Source organism: Momordica charantia (genome assembly GCF_013281855.1).
Source record: "Momordica charantia cultivar OHB3-1 chromosome 1 unlocalized genomic scaffold, Mcharantia_2.0 BLBB01000001.1, whole genome shotgun sequence".
NCBI lineage: Eukaryota > Viridiplantae > Streptophyta > Magnoliopsida > Cucurbitales > Cucurbitaceae > Momordica > Momordica charantia.
In genome coordinates, this window is record NW_028275157.1 from 2,094,181 (window position 1) to 2,118,949 (window position 24,769).

Sequence of the window (24,769 nt, forward strand, 5' to 3'; positions counted from 1 at the left end):
TGCAGATTGTCGGGGAAACGCGCCGCCGTTGCTGGGTATCCGAATCTGCTGCAGAACCCGGAGGAGCGCCGCCGTGGGACTTGCTGTTCGCGGAGGAGCGCCACGGTCTTGCACGTAGAAACGGGTCGCGCGGCATGCTGGAACGAAGACGACGTTGTCGGTACGCCGGGTCGCCGTCGGACGTCGGTCACATCAATTTGTGTCGCGCCGCCGCCGCCGTGGGTGTCGTCGTTCCGTTCGGAGTGGCTAGCAACCAGTGCGACTTGCCGGAAAACGAGAGGAAGGGGGGCGGCTGGATTGGAAAAAATGAAGAAGAAATCGGGGGGGGGGGGGGGGGGGGCTAGGGTAGAAGAAAGAAGAAGAAGGGAGAAAAGGGCTTGGGCTAGGGTTTTTTTTTTTGTATTCTTTTATTTTGTTTTGTTTTAAAACCAAATTACCACAATGGAGGCCCAACCATCGAAGCCCAAGAGAAAAGAAGTCCATTCCCCATAAAACAAGACCCAACATACGGAGTTCGGTAATTATTAATTTAATTAGATTTTTTTAGAGCCCGATAAATATAGATAAATTTAATTAACAATCAATTTAATATTAAATGAAAAATCACCTGATTCGAGACTAGCTAACCTGAGGGACTCGGGCCGTTACATGTGTTATCTATTTTAATTTTCAATTATTATTGCTTTTTTTCTGGTTTGATTGTTAGATATGCAATATATGAATTAAATTGGGTTGAGTGGTGGTTTATTCATTCTTAATCACGTAAACTTCCATTTTGTTGTTCTAAAACCATATTTTATACCTCAAGTTTGACCTACATTTTATTATTCTCATAAAGAAATAGAATAATTGTTGCTAATTTCAAATGTCATTTTTATTGACTCATTTATCTTGCGGCCTTTATTTTTGTTTGGGGAAAAAATGTTGTGGACACGTGGAGGACGCTCAGTGCTGCTTAGAAATAAAAGAATATTCGAGGTCCACCTCGAACCTGTCGAGCAGACCAAATTTGTCCATATATAAGGCTAAGTGTAAAAAGTCGGGGTTCGATCTGGTCAAACCCGACAGGTTCGACATGACAAAAAACAAGGATAGCCGCCAGTCGTGAGTGTTGTCGGACCCACCACCTATAAATAGAGGGCCTCATTTCACACTCAGGTATGGAATCCGACCTCGAACTAAATATTGAGTCCGACCTATACTAACTTGATCGTCGGAGAGTTTGCCCTCTTGTGCAGGTTCACTCCGAGGTTCAGGTCGAGCCGGAGATCGGGTTCGAGCTAGATTCGTGAATAGTTTTGTGCAACTCCTTGCATAAACAGTTATATTTTTCACTGAATTCAATTTAAATGCGAAGTAATTCATGAAGTGTCGAAGTGTAGCTTTTGAGTTCATGGATTCTCTGTTGATTGTTTGTGAATGGTTGGTTGATTTAGAGATTGTTTTATTAAACTTCACTTTAAATTCTTAAGGGTATATGTTTAAGATTATTTAAAAAGTATATTTACCAACTTTTTTTTTATTTAATAATAGTAAACTGAATGGTAGATTCAATTTAGAAAATAGGTGTAAGTCCATCTCGTATAGAAGTAATTACAAATATAACATCTTGTTAAAAAATAATTAGAAATATAGCATTTGTTTAAAATTTATTAATTACCTACATATTCTCCATATATATATATATATATTTTTTTTTTATATAAATTTTTGTTATGTGCATTTATTTATAGTTAATAATTACAAAAACTATGTATATTAGCTTAAATACTAATAGATTTTTCGACTGAATCCACCTCACATAGCCACTTGAAAATGTATCCTCCTTTTTTAAAGGTTTCATATACAACTACCCACTTTCCTGGATAGTAGACACCGTATTTGGTCCGGTTTAATTTTATTTATTTCATAGGTTGGTTTATTTTAATTAATTTTATTTTGGCTATTTTAGTTTAAAATAAAGAAAAACTAAAGTTTATCTTAATTGGTTTTAAGGTAAAGTTTTAATTAAATTAAAAAAATAGATTTTGTTTTAAAAGAATTTGATTTATTATTAAAATAAAAAATATATAAATAAATAAGGATTGTATTTTAAGTAAAGAAATTGATTTTATTATTTTTATTAAAAATGATTTTATTTTAAACAAAAGGATTTGTTAAATTTTGTTTTGTTTCCCCTTTTCGTTCGTCAAAGCCCACTAACGTGTCAAAGCCCACTACGTGCCAATTTCTTCTTGTTGTTCTTGCTCCCTTTTCTCTAATTTAATTCCTTTAGCATGACTGTTGATTTTTTTTAGTATTTAAGAGAACGTTTCACAGTACAGATGAGATAGAAGAGACATACAGATGAAAGGAAGGAGATAAATGTAAAACGGGGAAACAAGTTTTTGAATAAAACTTTTTTTTTTTATCGTCTCTCACTCACCCATAACCCCAACTCCATCTTCTTCCTCCAACTTTTCTCATTCATCCATCTCTTCTTTTTCCTTCATTCCTTGTTTCACCTTTATCTTCCCATCGAAAACCACCCACAACACCCAACAACCACAAACTCCGGCAGCAACGACGAGTCGATAGCGTGAACAACACAGGCGACGACCACAACACCCAACAACCGCAAACTCCGACAGCAGCGGCGGGATGATAGCATGAACGAGAGTGGCGGCGGTACAATAGATCGGCAGTGGCAGCAACTTCCGTTGACCTTCTGCCAATCCTTTCCTGCAACAACACGTCCACAACCCCAGTGTACAAAGCTTCTGCGAAAATAAAGTATCGCACTGTACATTTTTTCTTCCTTCCTTATTGTGTGTTATTTCAAAAAAGAATTTCTCCTTTCTTTTTATTTTAAGAAAGCAAATCTTAAATAAATTATAAATTTAAATAAAGATTTTGTAATAAAAGCTTTAAAATAGAGAGAGTTCATCTTTTCTTTTAAAGTAATTTAAAAATTTGTTTTTCTTTAAAATAAAGGACTTTCTTTCATAAGTAGGGTTTCCTAAATAGGTTTCTTTAAAAAAAAAAGAGTAAAAGATTTTTTAAAATAATTTTGTTTTAAAAATGAAAATCAGTTTTTTTTATTTATTTATTTTTTATGAACAGTAAAGTAAATAAAAGTTTGTTTTAAATTAGAAGATAAGTGAGACAAGAGTTTTATTTTATATATTTTTCTAAACGTGCAATATTGGTTAATTAAAGTCTTAAGAGCTTTGCAAATCCACCATTTTTTAAAATTTATTAAAATGAATTTTGCCAAAAAAAAATGACATAAAACAGATGTTTTTAAAATAGTGGGGTGAAATTTTTTTTAAACAAGTTTGGTGGTTATAATTTTGGAAAAGATCTTAGCAAAGAAAATATGTTTTAAGTAAAACAGATTTTTTTTTCTAAATTAAGAAATAAAAGTTTGTCTTTAAAGAATCTCTTTAGTTTGAAAATAAATAAAAAGTTTTTTGTTGTTTTAATTTAAAAAAGTTCGTATGTTTTTTTTTTTTAGTTTTAAAAAATAAATTAAACCTTTTATGGGTAAAAGAAATTAAAGTTTACATCTTTGGTTGTTGGTATACTGGTAAGAATCTTGAGTGCTAACACTTACGTCTCGATGTACGTTCAAATAAAAATTATTTTTTATTTATTATTTTGTTTACTAAATAATTATTTCAAAAACTCCAATGACGGGAATTGTAACCTTCCAATATTCTCAAGGTGATAAAAATCTCTAACAGCCTTCGTGCCACTCATAATTATTAGTTCATATTTTAAAATAAAGTATGAATTAATAAAATATGAGACATTTAAATAAAAGCACAAAAATATTTTATTTTGGACAAAATAATATAATAGGATAATTTCTAACAACATATGGTACCATTTTCGAATGGGTGTCATAGGGTGCTAACACATTCTCTACGCTCAGTCGACTACCGAACCAAAATCTGTTTATTGCATACCAAGTTTTTTTTTAAATACGTGACAAATCACACCTCGTAGATGATTGGTGGCAAATCTAAACTCTTATCTCGAAAGAAACCCTTCATGGGATGGCGTCGACTGCTCCACGTTGTGATGACGATGTGACACTAATTATAAAAATATCTAAAATCTCATATATTTACACTCTTGTTAATACATACGTCTCTGGGGAATTTCTCTACCGCAAAAGATAAGAGAAAGCGTGTAAGTGCACACAGTCACAAATAATACAAGGACAAATAATTTCAAGATTGTATCCTTGAGGACTTTTGCTTTAAATTGAATTTGGTAAAACATTTCAAATTACTATTGAGTTTTATTCGTAAAAAGAGATAATAAAGTACTTATTTGGTTTTGCAAATATCAAGCTACTCAATCATTACAACCCATGTGCTTCTTGTCTTAGTTTTAGACAAAATGGCATACTAGAGAATAATGTTCGAGACGCTACTTAACACCTTATGGAAACTGGAAACTGAGTTATACTCTTACCACGAATGGCTTTTGGTTGTTTCAAAACCTAGGGTAACCTAATGTCATATGTCCATATGTGGATACAACATTATAATGTTATTATAAACTCACGTACTTTTACGGGTCAGAGGGCCTATGTCTAGGACTATGGTTCATGCACTTATATCTAAGTCACGTCCCATATTAGCTCTCGATTAAATTACCTATCCTAACCCTTTCAGTGTTAGGCTTTAGTTTAACAAATCTCCTAAGTGACCAACTTAAGAAATTGATTAAGAAATGAATGTGTTGAGGAGCTAACAAAAAATGCGCTAGGTGTAACGGTCGTACCTTTTTCAAACGCAGGCGCCATGATCTAAGCTAGACCATGGCCAGCCCTTACGCGGAACTCTAGCCCCAATACACTTTTTGCACGCTTTGTGGCTTCATCAGACCTTAAGCGAGGTTCTTTCTTCCTCAACCGAGCTTCACTTACATGCAGAATTCTGATTTGTCTCGACAATGCACGTCGCGTCATGGGGCTTGGCCTAGTGTAGAGCCAAGCCAGCTACAGTCGCGAGAGAGGTCGGCTTGGCTCTACACTAGGCCAAGCCCTACGGCTCTACCTTGCCTTTACTTTAGACCAAGGTCTTCTAAATGCGACGTTGCAACTCATTTCTAACCATCTTGGTTCTTGGAAACTCGGCCGTCCCGCTCCTACGATGAGCCTGGACCTTACCGGGATGAGTTCTGATCTTCGACGTGTTCAAAACATGCTTAAAACACCGACCAGGAGGTTCCAGCCGCTTAACTATGTCAAAGGTAGCTTATCGAGCCCATCAGATGCCTCTAAAACCATTCGTGTCGAGAACTAGTCAATAAGGGGTTAAACGGCCCTACCGAAAACTTTCGAGATGATCCCTGTCGACATCCGGACAAGGAATGACTAAACTTAGCAATCAGGATGAGTCTTGCAGCTTACCAAGCCAAGACTAGCTTTTTCTCACTTGTCGTGGGCCCACCGGTACTATAGGATGCCACCCCGAGTATCAAGATGTCATCGGACTTCGTTGCTCTCACTCAGATACACATACCAACAACCGACCCATGGACTTGTATTTATGATCGGGATCTTTCGAACATCCACCCATCAGAACATAACCGGAGCACAACGACTCTTGCGCTTGTGCTGTGTCGTTCCAGCATACAGTAGCGTATAACGGTCCTATGTGCAACCTCCAGCCCATGGCACGAGGCGTAATGTTGGCGCATCCGTGTCATCCGACATTATCCTTGAGGTTCCCATTCTCGAAGGAAGACGCCCGAGACCGTGGTCTTGCAAAGCTCACTCGCGCCATGACAGAAGCATGTGTCATGGGGTAGCTCACTAAAGCCACAAGGACCAGGGGTGGTGGACAGCTGACACCATGCCTCCCTCTATAGTACATTCTAAGTCAATCTTGGTCTAACAGGCGTGTACGTGCAAAGTGGCGAGGAGTCACCCGTCAACGTAGAGCGCACGTCTGAACTTCGATCGACACAAAACTTGGCATGCCTGCATATCTCACTAATATGTATCTAACTCTAAAGAATCTCGTCCAAACTCTGGACGGAACCTCGACTTCTAGGGTCACGGCCCGAGGCCTCAACTAGCCCCTGTTGAGCTTGTCACTGACATCGATGACATCGCCTTCGCCTTGCATTCTGCATACGCCTTCTCTAGGTATTATTGTGCACATCCTTGGGGTGTGATAGATGATGCACCATCCTCCTTGGTCGCATCATGATACTTCTCTCTCGGCTCTTAACATGGCCCGACGGTCGCCACCACTCGTCTACTACATGGGCGTCACAACCTACTCTCTACTAGTATGGTTGTGACACTAGGCAGTGTTTTTTTTTCCATGTTAAAATTTATTAGATTTTCCTAAGCTGTTCCACAAAGATTTGAAAATTAAATTAATGCATATTTTAGTAATGGAATACGCTAAAGGAAATGAAAAAAATACTTTCGATTGATTGAATTTAAGGAATAACAAAGGTAAAACGAGCCTTAACTTAGACTTCTTATCTTTTAAGCTTGAAGGGGGTTAAAACTTTCTAGAAAGCATTAAAGGAATGCGAAAAATCGAAATACAAATGAAATAGAACTTGAAACGAATTGAAACAAGCTTAACAAGGGAATTTCGTAGAAACTAAGGTTTTGAAAAACAATAAATGACAAAGGAAAAAGTACAATGAATTCTAGCCATCATCTAAGACTGAAAATTAATGAATTCTAGCTATGATCTAAGATTGAAAATTAAGTAAAATGGATGATGAAGGGAGGTCTCCATTTTTGGCCACGACCATTTCCACTCTGAAGTGGAAAGTTTGGATCTTTCAATCTTATGTCGTGAGGGTATAGACATGGAGATGGTTGAAATCTCCCACCAAAATAACGGGAAAGTATTGGGATTTTGTTGAAAGCGAATAATTCTTGAATAGACTAAGTCAATTTGACTGAGGCAACCAATTTGTGGGATGCCATCTACATGTGCGTTTACTTAAAACTCTAAAAATGAGATAGGTGCATTTTTCTTACGAAATGGAAAATCATGAGTTACTGCCATGTTTGACCAACAAAATATATACTTTTATCTCAAAACATTCCACTTTCAATTTTATCAAGAAGTGTTAATTTTTTTCCCTCTTTATCAATATGTAATCACTTTAAGCAAAATATGAGGAGAAAGAGATCATTTTTATCTCTGAACATGCCCATAAAATAAGCTTTTTACTCTGAAAAGGAAAACTTATCGAGGCCCGTTTTGGAGGAAGCTTAAATTACCAAATTACCCATGTTTATGTATTTTTATCAAACAAAGAAAATATATTCTTAAAAGGAAATGTGCAAAATTTTGGGCCCCATTTTCCTACAAATCGTACTTTGATATACAAGAATAATTTTTTACGATTGTTGGAGCTCGAAATTGCTGAGCTCGAATGTAGCGTAGATCGGAACGTGCAGCATGAACTACGGCCAACGTTCCAACACCTTCCCACAACACTCTTGGGACCTGCAAAACAAAGTTAGCACTCCGACGAGCAAGTCAGTTCTAGTCCGAGCCAACTTGTCGAGTCAATCTAGCATTGCTTACCTTTCATTTAAGGCAAGGGTTTCTATTTATAGAAACTAGGCCCGATAGGAATTCTGACACCCCCTAAAAACGCGTCGTGTTGTTGGGTTCAGAAGAGACCGCGTTACGGACTTTGTCTTAGGTCGGCTCGATGTCCTAGCTCATACTCAGTCTGCCGACCTAAGTGTTTTGGAGTTCAATTTTCATATTTTGTGTGCGCGTTGGTTCTATTCGCCTTTTCGAATATGACACGTGGCAAGCCCAGATTCGTATCCAACATTGGCCCCCACTTCGGTGGGGCGAAGGTCGGCTCGACGAAGGACTCCGAGTTAACAGGAGATGGGTTGAATCCACGTGTTCGCGTGTGACGTCACGGATGTCGTCATCCCTAGTTTTTGCCTCGAGAACTCAAACGTCGCCATGGAGACTGTCTGGTGTGGACAAATCTTGTCTGTTGCTTCTCCCTCGATTGGACGACCCTCATGCTTCCGGGTTGCCCTATAAAAGGTGAAAGTTTTTCATCTTTTACTTTTCACTTTTCACTTCGAAGTTTTTGTGTACGTCGGCCGTTGTCCAAGTCAGGTACACTCTCCCTTTTCCTCTAGGTAGTTCTTTACACTTCTCCTTTAGATCTGACCATGAGTAGTTCATCTAGTGAGTCGTCGTCTGGGCCGTCTAGCGCAAATAACACTGTAGAGGACTCCAATCTAGCTTCCACCCGGGGAACCCTAACCCTGGTCCGGCAGCCGAGCTTCCTCCCTCGACTTGCTCGGTAGGTAGGTTGGCCGAGCTTCGTAAAACTTTCCTAATCCCCAACTCCGTAGAGCTTAGGGTACCCAGCATCGGAGAGCACCTCGACGACCCTCCTCTGGGCATCGTCAGTTTCTATCCCCTGATATTCAATAGGGGGGTTAAACTTCCACTTCATCCCTTCATCCAAAGGTTCCTTAGCGCGGTTAACCTTGCCCCAGCTCAGCTCGCCCCTAACGGGTGGTCTACCGTGCTCGGAGCCTACGTTCTGTGGTGGGTCCTGCAACACGAGGATGGAGATAGGCTCACGGTATATCAGTGACTGAGGTTATGCTGAACGCACGCACTAAGCGTGGTAACAGTTCTATAGATGCAAGCGCACACCTGTTAGAGTAATATAAAATGGATGGAGTATCCAAGTATCGATCCTCAAGGACTTCTAAATAATTTCCAAACTCTAAAGTTTTAATCAATAGTGAACGTTGAAATGAGTGATTCTTGTAACATGGGAAGTGGTCACAAATAATGGTTTTGGATTTGGGATTTGGTCTTATAATGGTAAAACCTAGCCCGAATTATTTCAAGTTAGCCAACAAAGAATCAAGGATACGCTAAGGACGATCTGCATTTTACTTTAGGAACCAACGACTACGCTTTTCACTTGACTTATGTCTAAGCAAGTTCAAAGTCCTAAGACATTCCCTAATGTGTCTATTATGAGAGATATCTTAGTTTTAGGATGGAAATAGTCGCAACCTCGGGTTAAGGTCCTATGTCTAGGCTACTTAACCGGAACCCTTATGTCTAAGGCGCTCCTCTCCTCGGTTTAGCAACCTTTTCATTATTGACTTGTTAAGACTTTCAGTGGCCTTCTCTAAATCCTAACTTTTTGGGAAAATATGTTGAGCAATGAGTAGAAAGCAAAAACACTACTTCTTAGCAACCCTTTTAAGAAATAAAAGGCCAACTATCCATAACCGGGCTAGAGACGGGAATTTAGAAAGACATATTGAAGAAAATACAGCAAGTAAAATGGTTGAAATTGAAATACATGTGTGAAAAACAAAAGTTAACTAACGGAGAGTTTTGCTCGGGATTGAGAGCTTCGCCCTTCTTTTTCAAGCAAGGGGGAGTGTCACGTGCTCTTTCCTCCAAAACCACAATTCTCTTAACTAAAAATAAAGTAAAGGCAAAGTAAAGACAAGCTAAGTGCTGGATTTTTATAAATTTGAATAGGTAGAAAATAACTAAGTAACAATGGAAACAAAACAAAGCTCAATAAAGGAATGTAAAGTGCTCGGGATTTAAAAACTAAAATCAACTAATGAAAGCAACTCAAAAGTACTTAGAAAGCAACAAAGAAACACTAAGAATGATCAAGAGAAGGATGCAAGGCTTGATGAATTTGGTGTAGAAGCTGCTGGAATTTATAGCTGTGCATAATTGGTTAGGTAGGTCCTAAAACGCTGGTGGATCACCCATTTCCAACTCCTTTGACTGACCAAATCATGCTCAAACTGATAGTGGAACACTTCTTCTACACGTATGCATCGGTTGGAACCACCAAAACGCATTGGAAGACGCGTTTCACTAAGGGCAAAGTTGGAAGAAAACCAGGATTTCTGCAGCCTACCAGGCGCCTGGCACCAACAATGAAGGTTTTTCCGTCTTTTTGCTTGTTTTGATTAATTTGCACTCCCAAATGGTCCTAAAATGTCATAAATACAATATAAGCCAACCACAAATCATCATATATGAATTTTGCATGAATTGGAACTCAAACGACCGAGAAAAAGTCTGAAACAAAGTTAAAACATAGTAAAAACAGCATCTAAAATCTTCTTTTTACGCATGTAAACAAGTGTAATCACACCCCAAAACTTAACTTTTTGCTTGTCCTCAGGCAAAACTTAGCAACTTTAATCAGCTTTCTAACACATGGACAAGGTAAAGCAAAAGCAACCGAGATGTTCAATCATAAATTGTCTCAGGGAAAAGATGTCAAAGCCTACCATTCTATTGCCTTTGTAAGCTTAGTCACTATAAACCAAGTTTGAAATGATAAAAACTTTCTCTTTCAAAATCCTTTTTCCTTTAAAAAACAGAAAACGTTTTCAAATACCCCTAAGGAATCTGCACACTCCCTTTTTACATTGAGACTTTTACATCTGAAAGACCGGCTACTAGCCCTTGAGGTTTCCACACACTAACATCGGTTTGAACCACAGCTACTCGTAGAAAGACTTTGAAACTAACAACTAGGTCATAAGACGACGACAATGAAAAGCAGAAGTCACTTATCACCATCCTTACTGCTATTTTCAAAGTCAACACCCAACTTAAAACTAAATGGGTGTCTACAGTAGGACTCGGAAATCATAAATACATTTTCTTTAACTCTCATTGTTTTTACCACTCTTTTCTTTCTAACACAAGTATTTTCCCCACTCTTATTTTCTCTGAACAAGACTCTTTTTACTCTTTTGCAACTTTTGTCTTTTTTTTTTTTTAAAGATAAGTGCTTTTCAACACTTTCTTTCTTTCCAACTGACTCTTTTTCAAAAGAAAATAGCATGATTTTTCAAATATAAATAACACTTTATCTTTCTGAAACAATGACGGACACAACGACTGTCCCCCCCAAACATAAGAGAGACAATGTCCTCACTGGGAAAAGACTTTTGCATCTGATGAAAAAGGCTTAACAGTAAAAAGGACAAGGACTTCCTATATAGGGGCAAAGAAAAAACTTAAAGTTTGTAAAGATCAAAAAGACATAAAAGAAAATGAGTTTATCACATAAACGAAGGAAATAGCTCAAAGCTTAGTCAGGCATAGAACAGAAAACTCAACAATCTCTTAGAATCATCATTGACATGAAATCACATGCACAACACAGATGCTTCAAAGTAGGCATGTGAAAAGCTAAACTAAGGTTAAGTGAAGGCATACTTTAAGTGATCATAAGATAAACAATACTAATTTATGCATGCTTCAACTGAGCTCGAAACATAATCAATACAAAAAAACATGCGTAGTAAGGCTAGAATATGCAAACGACATCATTAACCAAAAGAATAAAACAAAAAAAGTAGCAAAGAAGGAACCTCCCCTTCATGAAGTTGGAGGTTGTGGACTAGGATCAGTGTCGGTACTGGAAGATGGATGACCAAGGATAGCAGCTAGCGCTGGAGGCCATGAAGGTAAAACCGCAAAATCCAATGAAGCCCTCAAGTTGTAGATATGTTGCACGACTTCCAGAACCTGACCTCGCAGCTGTTGGTTCTCCTCTCGGAGACGACGGATCTCCGATGTAGGAGACGTCCCAGTACCTGCCCTTCTTTGTAGCGCATGGGCGATAATTCTCCGAATATTCTTCTCTTCCACAACTGGGGCATCTCTCTTAATTTGATCCGCAGGGAGCTGCACACCTTGTCGCAAGCATAAAGAAGTGACCAAGCGTGGGTGATAAAGCTTACCACGTGTCCGGTGGGCACACTCATGGATACTGGTATTTATCAATTCTCCATAATTCACATCTATGCCCTTTAGCATGGCATAAACCAGCAGTGCCCTATCCTGAGTGACATGCTCATCATGCTCTGTTGGCAGAATTATGTTTTTGACTATATATAACCATCCTGCAGCAGCTAGTGAAACATCCTCGGGTTTTAGTCGTACCTTGCCATGAGTAGTCAAATCCCAAGTGGCAGAGGGCTTCCTAACACATTCTAGAGCCTCACCGAGCGGTTATAGAGTCGGAGTCACTAACATCTTATTTCCCACAGCATCTCTGATATTCTCAATGTTGGGGGTGTAGTTGATCTGAGTGGCATCAAACCTTTTTTCCTTCCTACGCACTATGGCTATATGGAACCGGGTTAAACATAAACGGTTGGTACATACCCGGATTGATCATTGGAGGAAGTTGTTGAGGATCTGCAGCCCTAAACTCACTGTTTTGAGGTATACTAAGGGTGGGTAGCTGCTGAAAATTGACATAACCATGTGGGCCCATCATAGGAGGTTGTGTAGGAGCTTGGGAAGGAGAAGTAGGTAGTGAAGTGTGTTGAGAAAAAAAACCATAGAAATAAACAAAGGTTGGAAATGTCTTCTTCTTCTTGGTCGTGGCTGAAAATCGAAAACAAGGGTGGTGAGGGAGTATTATTTTTCGAAAAAACAAAGGGGAGGAAGAGAGTTATGTGGGTTTTTGTTGAGGTGTAAGGCTTAGGCAATGGGTATATTTAAAGCTTTCCCAAAACTAAATCCTAAATGGAAAGAGATTGAGTTTTAAGTTCAAACTAGGTTTCTTAAACCTAAAAGGAAAAAATAAGTTTGAATTCCAAATAGGATTAGGGAAACAACATTTGAAGTATTTTTGAATTTAAGGAGAGATGTGAAACTTAAATCACAAAGGATTAATGTTTGACCCAAAATAAAACCCATAAAATTCGAAAATGAAACCCAAACCACGAAAGAAAAAGATTTTTCGAAATGCTGGAAAAAACAGGGTTGGTGCCAGGCGCCTGCGTGATTTTTTTTCGCAAAGGGCAGGCGCCAGGCGCTTGCGTAATTTTCTTTTTTTTTTTCAATGTTTTCAAGAACATTCTCTTAATAAGCAAAACTTTTCATGATTAATCAAAAAGAATGTAAGATACAAAAACTTCCTTCCTTTACTTTTGTTCTTTCAAAACGGATAAGAAGGAAAAAGATTTGTCGCAAAAATTTATTGTCCTGAAAGTTGAATAGAGGTTTTTCCTCTATCCACTGGTTCTCCAAAATATGGCTTTAGTCTCTGCCCATTTACTTTAAAAATACTTCCCTTAGAGTCAACTAGATCCACTGCCCCATATGGGTAGACTTTAAAAATTTTAAAGGGACCAGACCATTTAGACTTAAGTTTCCCAGGAAAAGTTTCAACCTAGAATTGAATAACAGAACCAGATCACCTTCTTGAAGATTGTTCGGCCGAAGACGCCTATCATGCCACTGTTTAGTTTTTTCCTTAAACAGCTTAGCATTCTCATAAGAAAATTGCCCGTGTTATTCTAATTCCAACAATTGTAACGTCTTCGCTTCACCTGTCCGTTGGCATTTGTCACAAACCTGGGCAAACTTATGTGCATCTTTGAACAGAGTGGGCCAAAAGAACCCACTTTGCAAAACTTTGGCTGTGGTTTTGTGTCCTGCAAAATGTCCTCCATATGGAGACATATGACAAGCGTCTAATATCGCCTCGTGCTCTTCTTCTGCTACACACCTGCGTAAGATATTATCAGGTCCTAGCTTATATAAAAAAGGTTCATCCCAACGATAAAATCGAACTTCATTTAGAAATTTATTTACCTGTTGCTTGTTAAACTCATAAGGAACTATTCGACTTACTAAATAATTTGCTATATCGGCATACCACGGAACTGAATCAACTCGCAAGAGTTGCTCGTCAATAAACTGTTCACGTATAACAGTTCCATCTCACAGAGCGGGGATTCCAATCTAGACAGGTGATCAGCAACTTGGTTTTCAGTACCCTTCCTGTCCCTAACTTCAATATCAAACTCTTGAAGTAACAAAATCCACCGTATCAAACGTGGTTTCGCATCTTTTTTAGCAAATAAATATTTTAAAGCAGAATGGTCAGTAAAAACAATGACTTTTGTGCCTAACAAGTAAGACCTGAACTTATCAAAGGTGAACACAACTGCTAACAGTTCCTTTTCAGTAGTAGTGTAATTGAGTTGTGCACCGGTCAAAGTCTTACTAGCATAATATACAGGGTGCAAGATCTTGTTTTTACGTTGTCCTAACATAGCTCCTATTGCATAATCACTAGCATCACACATGAGCTCGAAGGTTAAATCCCAATTAGGTTCGATAATTATAGGGGCTGAACTTAAAGCAACTTTCAACATTTCAAATGATTTTAAACAGTCATCATCAAAAACAAATGGTCTATCATGTTCTAACAATTGACACAAGGGTTTAGAAATTTTAGCAAAGTCTTTTATAAAGCGGCGGTAAAATCCCCCATGCCCTAAAAAACTTCTAATCCCTTTAACATTCGTGGGAGGAGGTAGCTTTGAAATGATGTCTATCTTAGCGTGGTCTACCTCTATTCCTTGCTTGGAAATTTTGTGACCCAAAACAATACCCTATTGTACCATGAAATGACACTTCTCCCAATTTAGGACTAGGTTTGTTTGTTCACATCTCTCCAATACTCTCTCCAAATTAACTAAACATGCGTCAAAAGAATTTCCAAAAACAGAAAAGTCATCCATAAAAACTTCTAGAATATTTTCTATCATGTCAGAGAAGATGGCCATCATACACCTCTGAAAAGTCGCGGGTGCATTGCATAATCCAAAGGGCATTCGCCTGAAAGCGAACGTACCATACGGACACGTAAATGTTGTCTTCTCCTGGTCTTCTGAAGCAATAGTAATTTGATTATAACCCAAATATCCATCTAAAAAACAATAGAAATCCTTACCTGGCAGACGGTCGAGCATTTGGTCAATAAACGGTAGAGGAAAATGGTATTTCTTCGTTACCTTGTTGAGTTTGCGATAGTCAATGCAAACTCTCCAGCCACTCACAATTCGGGTTGAGATGAGCTCATTCTCCTCGTTGGCCACCACGGTTATACCCCCTTTCTTTGGTACACACTATACTGGGCTTACCCAGCTGCTGTCGGATATTGGGTATATAACACCGGCGTCAAGCCATTTAAGAATTTCTTTCCTTACAACTTCTTTCATCTTCGGGTTCAACCGCCTTTGACTCTCAATAGAGTTCTTAGCATCTTGTTCCAATAAGATTTTGTGCATGCAAAAGGTCGGGCTTATCCCTCAGATATCTGCTATCGTCCATCCAATGGCCTTTTTGTGCTTCTCCAAAATCTGAAATAAAAAATATTAATTAGTAGGTGATTAATTGGAAGCTATAATAACTGGTAAAGTGTCGTTATCCCCTAGATACGCATATTTCAAATGTGACGGCAATGGCTTCTGCTCCAAAGTGGGTGGTTCCACTATGGACGGAAGTAACGACTTGCATTCTTCTTTTTGTATTTTTTCAACAGGATTAATCACATCTTCCAGTCCTTCTGCTATCTTATCAAGTTCTTCTTTAATCTCTGTAACTAACAAGTCATAAAACTCATCAAACATAACAGGATTCAAGCTAGTTATAGCAGAGCACTCTTCAAAGTCTCCTAGTAATTTCATGGCATCTAGAACGTTAAATTTAACTTCTTCATTATTTACCCTCATTGTGATTTCTCCCTTCCTCACATTAAAAACTGTATCCCCAGTGGCTAGAAATGGTCTTCCTAAAATAATGGGAATGTCTAAGTCCGCCTCGCAATCTAGAATGATAAAGTCCGCAGGGAAAATGAATTTGTCCACCTCGACTAAAACATCTTCTATCTTTCCCTCAGGTCTTATGATAGATCTATCTGCTAGTTGGAGGGTAACCGTAGTAGGTCTAGCTTCTCCTGTGCCTAAAGATTTGAAAACTGATAATGGCATAAGATTAATGCTAGCGCCTAGATCACATAATGCCCTACCTAAGTTTTTCCCTCCTATGGAACATGGAATGGTAAAACTGCCAGGATCGTTACATTTCATAAGTAGCGGGCTGCCTACAGCTTCACTACTACATTTTGTCATAGCTACCAGTTCATGCTCTCCTATCTTTTTTTCCTAGAAACTATATCTTTCAAAAACTTATCATAATTTGACATCTGTTCTAAAGCATCTACTAATGGTATATTTATATGCAATTGTTTTAAAATATCTAAAAATTGTCTAAACTGGGAATCATTATTTTTCTTAACTAATCTTTGTGGAAACGGGGGAGTAGGGGTAAAAAAACGTTGTACCTATGGAGGAACACTCGGGGTGTCCTCATTACCTTTTCTAATATTTTCTTTTTCTGGTGTTGTTCGATTCTCTGGTATCTTTACAGTTGGTTCAGTGGACGGAATCTGTACATCTGTTGTTGGCATTGTTGGTTCATCATATGCCAGTCCACTCCTAAGGGTGACAGCTTTGCACTGTTCTTTCCCTTATCGTTTTGGTAATTCAGTATGGCCTGGAAAAGAACCTTGTGGTCTATTCTTCAATTCATTGGCGAGCTGTCCCAATTGGGTCTCGAAATTTCTCATTGATGCCGCTTGGGATTGTATCACTGCGTCGGTTCGGGCCATGTACTCCTTCATCATATTCTCAAGATTTGAGTTGTTATTTTGAACTGGTGGAGTCTGTGTTCTCAGATTGTACTGTTTGTTGCGGTGGCGGGATGTATTGCTGTGTAGGTGTAACATAGGGCTGCTTGTTCTGCTGGCTCTGCCCTTGATTAAAACCGCTCGAACCTCCTTGACCTCCCTATGAGAAATTAGGGTGGTGCTTCCAACCTGGGTTGTAGGTGTTCGAATATGGGTTAAAGTTCCTATTGTTCCCATGTCCTACATAAAAAACGGAAGCAGGGTTATGTGGACAATTATCATAAATATGGTTTTCACTGCAAAATGAACAAATGAGATCGTTGACTTGGCAAACAAGGGCAGGAGTGCAATAATCCGACTCCACAGGTTGTATCGGCGTGGCTAATGGATTTTTTATTCCCGACGCCATCTCTTTCAGCCTCTGGTTCATTGTAACCATCTCTTTTTGCATCGAGGTCGCAATGTCCAGAGCCAAAACTTCAGCTGGATCTTGCTTCTTTGGTGCTGCCCTAGATCTTTGCGAACACCGTAGTTCGTTGTGTGAAGCTAAGTCATTTAGGATGTCGACTATCTCGTTGAATGTCTTCTTTGTAAAGGCTCCGTTGGCAGCATTGTTTACCATCATCTTAGTAGGATGATCTAAACCTCTAAAGAAATGTTCTATCTGGATGCATGCCGGCAAGCCATGGTTCGGACATTTCCTAATTAGTTCTTTAAATCTTTCCCACGCCTCGTGAACAGGTTCACGATCATACTGTCTAAAGGAGATGGTCTCCTCTCTGATATTAGTGTGGCGAGTAGGTGGGAAGAATTTTGTTAAGAACTTCTCCACTAACGACCCCCATGTGGTGATGGATCCCGGTGGAAATGCATTGAGCCATGCTCTAGCTTGGTCCTTCAAAGAAAATGGAAAACGTGTTAGTCTAAGAGCATCGTCTGTTATATCAGGTAATCGAAATGCATTTGCAATTTGAATGAATGATTTCAGATGATCATGTGGATCCTCATGTTCCTGCCCTCCAAAATGTCGAATTGTCTGCAACATTTGGAACATCATTGGTTTAAGCTCAAAGTTTGCGTGGGCTGGAATAGGGTGGACTATCCCTGAATCAAAGTTCTGAAAAGCTGTGGCGGCATATTCTCGCATTGCCACGTCTCTGTTGTCCGCCATCTGGATATGGTTGAATTCATTACTTCTTGCGTGATCCCTCATATTACCGTTAACAGCAGGTGGATCAACCGGATCACGAGGTGGAATATCTGCCATTGATGTGCTCGTACTCTCTACCTCACTTTCAGGACTGATTTCACCTTCTCTCTCTTTTTGCTTTTCTAGTTGTTTTCGAAGTGTTTGCTCCTTTCGAGTTTTTCGAAGGGTCCGCTCAATCTCAGGGTCAAGAGGTAGAAGAAAAGATCTTCTGCTCATGCACTTTAACTTACCCTTGTGAGATAAACGACAAAAAATATAGAACAAAAACAGTGGATTAAAATTACACCCAACAACAATTCACAAAAATAAAAACTAAAAGAATTTTAAATTAATTTTAAAACTAAAGTCCCCGGAAACGGCGCCAAAAACTTGACTGGGGTTATGCTGAACGCACGCACTAAGCGTGGTAACAATTCTATAGATGCAAGCGCACACCTGTCAGAGTAATATAAAATGGATGGAGTATCCAAGTATCGATCCTCAAGGACTTCTAAATAATTTCCAAACTCTAAAGTTTTAATGAATAGTGAACGTTGAAATGAGTGATTCTTGTAAAATGGGAAGTGGTCACAAATAATGGTTTTGGATTTGGGATTTGGTCTTATAATGGTAAAACCTAGCCCGAATTACTTCAAGTAAGCCAACAAAGAATCAAGGAGACGCTAAGGACGATATGCAGTTTACTTTAGGAACCAACGACTACGCTTTTCACTTGACTTATGTCTAAGCAAGTTCAAAGTCCTAAGACATTCCCTAGTGTGTCTATTATGAGAGATATCTTAGTTTTAGGATGGAAATAGTCGCAACCTCGGGTTAAGGTCCTATGTCTAGGCTACTTAACCGGAACCCTTATGTCTAAGGCGCTCCTCTCCTCGGTTTAGCAACCTTTTCAGTATTGAGTTGTTAAGACTTTCAGTGGGCTTCTCTAAATCCTAACTTTTTGGGAAAACATGTTGAGCAATGAGTGGAAAGCAAAAACACTACTTCTTAGCAACCCTTTTTATAAATAAAAGGCTCACTATCCATAACCGGCTAGAGACGGGAATTTAGAAAGACATATTGAAGAAAATACTGCAAGTAAAATGGTTGAAATTGAAATGCATGTGTGAAAAACAAAAGTTAACTAACGGAGAATTTTGCTCGGGATTGAGAGCTTCGCCCTTCTCTTTCAAGCAAGGGGGAGTGTCACGTGCTCTTTCCTCCAAAAACACAATTCTCTTAACTAAAAATAAAGTAAAGGCAAAGTAAAGATAAGCTAAGTGCTGGATTTTTATAAATTTTAATAGGTAGAAAATAACTAAGTAACAACGGAAACAAAACAAAGCTCAATAAAGGAATGTAAAGTACTCGGGATTTAAAAACTAAAAGCAACTAATGAAAGCAACTCAAAAGTACTTAGAAAGCAACAAAGAAACACTAAGAATGATCAAGAGAAGGAAGCAAGGCTTGATGAATTTGGTGGATAAGCTGCTGGAATTTATAGTTGTGCAGAATTGGTTAGGTAGGACCTAAAATGCTTGTAGATCACCCATTTCCAACTCCTTTGACTGACCAAATCATGCTCAAACTCATAGTGGAACACTTCTTCTACACGTATGCATCGGTTGGAACCACCAAAACGCATTGGAAGACGCGTTTCATTAAGGGCAAAGTTGGAAGAAAACCAGGATTTCTGCAGCCTACCAGTCGCCTGGCGCCTCCAATGAAGGTTTTTCCGTCTTTTTGCTTCTTTTGAATAATTTGCACTCCCAAATGGTCCTAAAATGTCAAAAATAGAATATAAGCCAACCACAAACCAGCATATATGAATTTTGCATGAATTGGAACTCAAACGACCGAGAAAAAGTCTGAAACAAAGTTAAAACATAGTAAAAACAGCATCTAAAACCTTCTTTTTACGGATGTAAACAAGCGTAATCAAGTCGCTAGCCACTTCTTTATGTCAGTGAGGTATCCTACATCATTCCCAATGAGCAGGATATCATTCACATACAACACTAAGAAGGCTACGGTGTTGTTGACGATCTTCTTGTATACACAAGGCTCATCAACGTTTTGGTCAAAACCATCAGATTTGATTGCAGTATCGAACCTTATGTTCCAAGATCGAGATGCTTGTTTGAGTCCATATATGGACCGTTTAAGCTTGCAAACCTTTTGCTCTTGACCTTGTTCGATGAACCCTTCGGGTTGAGACATATAAATACTTTCTTCAAGATTGCCATTCAGAAAAGTAGTCTTGACGTCCATTTGCCATATCTCACAGTCATAATATGTGGCAATGGACAAAAGTATTCTAATAGACTTAAGCATAGCTACAGAGGAGAAGGTTTCTTCATAGTCCACCCCTTCCCTTTGTGTGTAGCCTTTTGCCACAAGTCTGGCCTTATAGGTCTGTACCTTTCCTTCGACGTCTCGTTTTCGCTTGTAGATCCATTTGCACCCTATGGGTTTTACCCCGTTGGGTTGATCTACAAGTTCCCAAACGGAATTGAAGTACATCGACTCCATTTCCAGGTCCATTGCTTTGACCCATTTGTCCTTGTCAGTATCTTCCATTGTCCATTGCTTAACTTGAGTTTCAATTAAGCCCACGTAGCGGTCAGGTTGTGACACAATCCTCCCACTACGTCGACGCACCCTTAACACTTGAGGTGGATGTGACTGACGCGATGTACTGGCTTCATCAACAACTCTTGTTGTAGTGCCAGTTTGATCAACAACTCTTGTTGACGTGTTTGTAGCCTCTTTGGAAATCTCGTTAATTACTACCTTACTCCGTGGTTTATGATCTCGAACATGGCCTTCTTCTAAGAAAGTAGCATTTGTCGATACAAACACTCTGTTTTCTTTATGATCGAAGAAGAGACCACCTCTCGTCACTTTAGGGTAACCTACGAATAGACATACTTTTGAACGAGGTTCCAGTTTCTTCAGGTTAGTCATGAGCACGTGTGCCTGGCATCCCCAAATGCGAAAGTGACGTAAACTAGGTTTACGACCCTTCCAAAGCTCAAATGGTGTTTCAGAAACACTCTTTGATGGAACTAGGCTCAAAATATAAACTGCAGTCTCCACTTCATAACCCCAAAACGAGTTAGGTAACTGGGCATAGCTCATCATTGATCGAACCATGTCCAACAGGATTCTGTTTCTCCTTTCTGATACACCGTTTTGTTGAGGTGTACCAGGGGCTGAGAGTTGGGACGTGATTCCATGTTCTATCATATAGTCCTGGAATCTCAAGTCCATATACTCTCCACCCCGATCTGATCGAAGTGTTTTAATGGTTTTACCTAATTGATTTTCAACTTCAGTCTTGTACTCCTTGAACTTTTCAAGGGCTTCAGACTTATGTTGCATTAGGTACAAATAACCATACCTTGAATAATCATCAATAAAAGAGATGAAGTATTCATACCCTCCTCGAGCTCTAACATTCATTGGACCACAAAGGTCTGAATGTATAAGTTCTAAGGGCTCTTTGGCTCTATAACCTTTTCCAGTAAAAGGTCTTTTAGTCATCTTGCCTTCAAGACAAGACTCACATGGTGGTAAAGAATCATCTTCTAGCTCATTTAGAATGCCATTCTTAACCAACCTCCCAATCCTATTGAGATTAGTGTGACCTAATCTTAAGTGCCAAAGATAGGTACCTTCCTTTTGAGAAACTTTTTGCCTTTTATTTTGAGTTCTAGCATTTTTAAACAACTCGGTATTTAAAACTGTTTTAGTTATGGTTGGTCTTAGAACATACAAGTTGTTTTCAAGCAAAGCAGAACAAATATTAACACCTTTTCTCGAAATGAACGTTTCATTCATATGAAAAGAAATTGAATACATATCTTCTAATAAACAAGAAATTGAAATTAAGTTCCTTTTAATTTTAGGAACAACGTACACATTATCTAATAATATATACATATTCTTGTTTGTAAACAACTTGAACTCCCCTGCCGCCACAGCTGAGACGACCTCTCCTGTTCCGACCTTGAGAGTCATCTCACCGGCGTAAAGCTGCCTCCAAGAACTAATTCCCTGAAATGAAGAACAAACGTGATTAGTGGCTCCTGAATCCAGTATCCAGGCGGAGTCATCATTCTCTACTAAACATGTTTCCAATACAAGTAAATCATATTTACCTTCGTTGGCTTTCTTCTTCTCGGCCAAGTATTTTGGGCTTGCGCTTCCAATGCCCGTCCATATTGCAGTGGAAACACTTTCCGTTTTCTGCAACCTTGACCTTGCCTTTCTGGGCAGCAGCAGCTGAGTCAGGTTTAGACCCCTTACCAGCAGCCTTCTTCTTCTTAAGTCTTACTTCCAGAAGAAGAGGGCGCAGACCTGGTTCCAAAGGACGATCCTCTATTGAACGTCTTTGAGGTGGCAACATTTGCCTCCCCTTCTTGCCCCTTACATTTCATAAGAGACTGGTAGGTCTGCAGCTCGTTTAGGAGCGTGGTAAAAGTGTACTCCAGCTTATTCATAACCGCATTGCTGCGGAATGGCAGGAAACTCTTCGGAAGAGATTCCAGAATGAAGCTGACCTACTGCTCGTCTATGACGGCCCCGTTTGACTCAGCCACGTTGAAGTGGACCATCAGGTTGAGAACGTGTTCTCGCACTGATGAACCCTCCTTCATACGGGAGTTGTAAATGAACTTAAGGGCTTCATGTCGAGCCTGTGAGGACGGTTGTCCAAACATGCTCTGCAACGAGTCCATGATCTCCTTAGCGGTGATCGTGTCCTCGTGCTTCTTGGCAAGCACATCAGATATGCTCGCCAAGATGTAGACCTTGGCCTTGTCATTGGCCTTGATCCACCTGTCATAGGCGATGCGCACTGCCACAGTGGCGTTAGGCGCAGAAGCTTGAGGACAATCCTCTTGCAAGACGAACTTAAGATCATCTATCACGAGAATAGTGTTTAGGTTTGACTTCCATTGTTTGTAATTTTCGCCATTAAGTCTTTGCGCGGCTAAGAGTGCAATAATAGAAGTAGACATGCTGAAAGTAAAAACAAATCTATATTAGTTTCATGCATTAGCCTTTTAAACCCAATCAAAATTTTAGTAAAACAATTAAGCACCCTAACAAAATTGTTTTGCAACGACGCTTCAGTGATTTAGAGCAACAACCACCGTAGGGCGGACAGGTACTCCTTCACTGAATTGAGACATTCTCAACTAAAGTTTACACCAGAATAACTCTTATTCTTATAAATTTTAGTCATCGATTATTTGGTCAGGAAATTGCTAACTAACTTAACAATCCCTCGTAAGTGTGACCCAACATTTTTTGGACCTCAGAGGTCCACTCTAATAATCCTGCTGTAGGGAAGGAAAATATTGGAGCAAAACCTAAGAGACTCCTATCCATTTCTGGAGTTTGCCTTGATTTTGATTTCCATACAATGAACCCTCCATAGGGATGGTCGCTCCAGGACAACACGCAGGTCGTGTATGAAACCTCACGGTGCAAACCAATGGCGGAGACTGCAGGATGTGTTGTCACACGTCCTTCTCCCACTTACTATGAACACTATCTACATTCACCTCGATATAGAACCATGCAAACACCTTCCGTAGGGAGGCCGCGCCTAGGGCGACACGAGGCCGAGCATGGAACTCAATACGTGAATTTAAAGGAGAACGTGAGAGAGAGAGTAAAGTATGTTATATATACTTTGTATATCAAATATATACGCTGTATATTACATATTCTCTTTTGCTCCCACTTAGTATTTTAAGACTAGGGTATATTACTTAGATAAATCCCGGCTAAGTGAAATTAACTAAGTGAATTTTTAGTCGGCCCAATATAACTATTATATCGGAAGTTGTACAATAATGTTTTAGTTTGTTAAACACTTTAATAAACCAACGACATTATTGCTTGTATATAAAATAATATCTAATTCAACCCCTAGGTCGGTTCCCAGGTAGAGGTGTTCCCTTACGGTCAGCTTAAATACCTCAACATAGACAAAACCTTCCTTAGACAGGGTTCCCTTATAGACAACATTTTATGTTTAGTCTTTTATTATTTCATTTTAAACCTAGTTAAAACAAAATAAAAAACTAACCCCTAATCACATTAGAAGATATAACCTAAGGTCTAATTAATTTTAAACCCCTTTAAAATTAATTTAGACTTTATGTTTGCATGCAACTCTTTATTATAGATTTTAATTTCTATCTACCACATTTTATGATTCTTATAAAATTTAAGAAATTAAAACTATAAACATGCATTGAAAGCATACATTAACATAACAATTATATTACCCAAAATAATGTCATGCTCAATGCAACTTTATTTTCATCTAATTAATACAACACTTATATTAATTATGAAAATAAAACATGCATTCATACATTATAACATTTATAACTATATGATGCATGACCATACATACATACTATATATCAAACATACATATTATGCATGTAACCTATGGTGGGATTTTAAAACTATCTGGCATACAATATGCAATATGATTTTAATTAAAATACACATTCATAATGCATAAAATAATTAAATAGCAAAGTTGGAACAGTTTTTGGCACCTTAAGAAAACGAAATAATACAAAATAAGAAAACCGACTGCATCCGCCCTCGAACAGCGAACCGGAGCCTCGGAACCACGTCGAAAAACACCCGGGACAGCGCCTCGGCGCCTAAGGGCAGCGCCCTAGCATGGCGCCATGGCGCTGCACAGCGCAGCGACGCTACATTGCACGTCGTGGCGCTATGTGCTTTCCCGCAGCGCCATGGCGCTGTCTGCGCAGTCTGCTTCGTCTTATTCGCTGTTTTCTGCAACTTTTGCCCAATCCGACGCCACGAACGACTTTCGAGGGACCCGGACTTACAGAAATAATGCAGAAACTTAATGCCCAAAAAATTGGGCCCTTACATGATCAAATCACGAAGTAAAACACTATCTAGGTGCCAAAAACCGGAAATTTTCCAACCCGCAAACCCATATTTCGAAAATATGAAATCACCCACCAAACTCAACGATTTTGATCCCAAAAA

General features: G+C 39.0%; 1 non-coding gene across 1 annotated transcript; it reads left to right on the forward strand.

Annotated features, from left to right (window-relative positions):
• Positions 1-17,204: 17,204 nt before the first annotated feature.
• LOC148213077 (small nucleolar RNA R71) lies at positions 17,205-17,311 on the forward strand. The gene has a single exon (XR_015793059.1). It is a non-coding gene; the product is annotated as a small nucleolar RNA R71 (small nucleolar RNA).
• Positions 17,312-24,769: the final 7,458 nt, after the last annotated feature.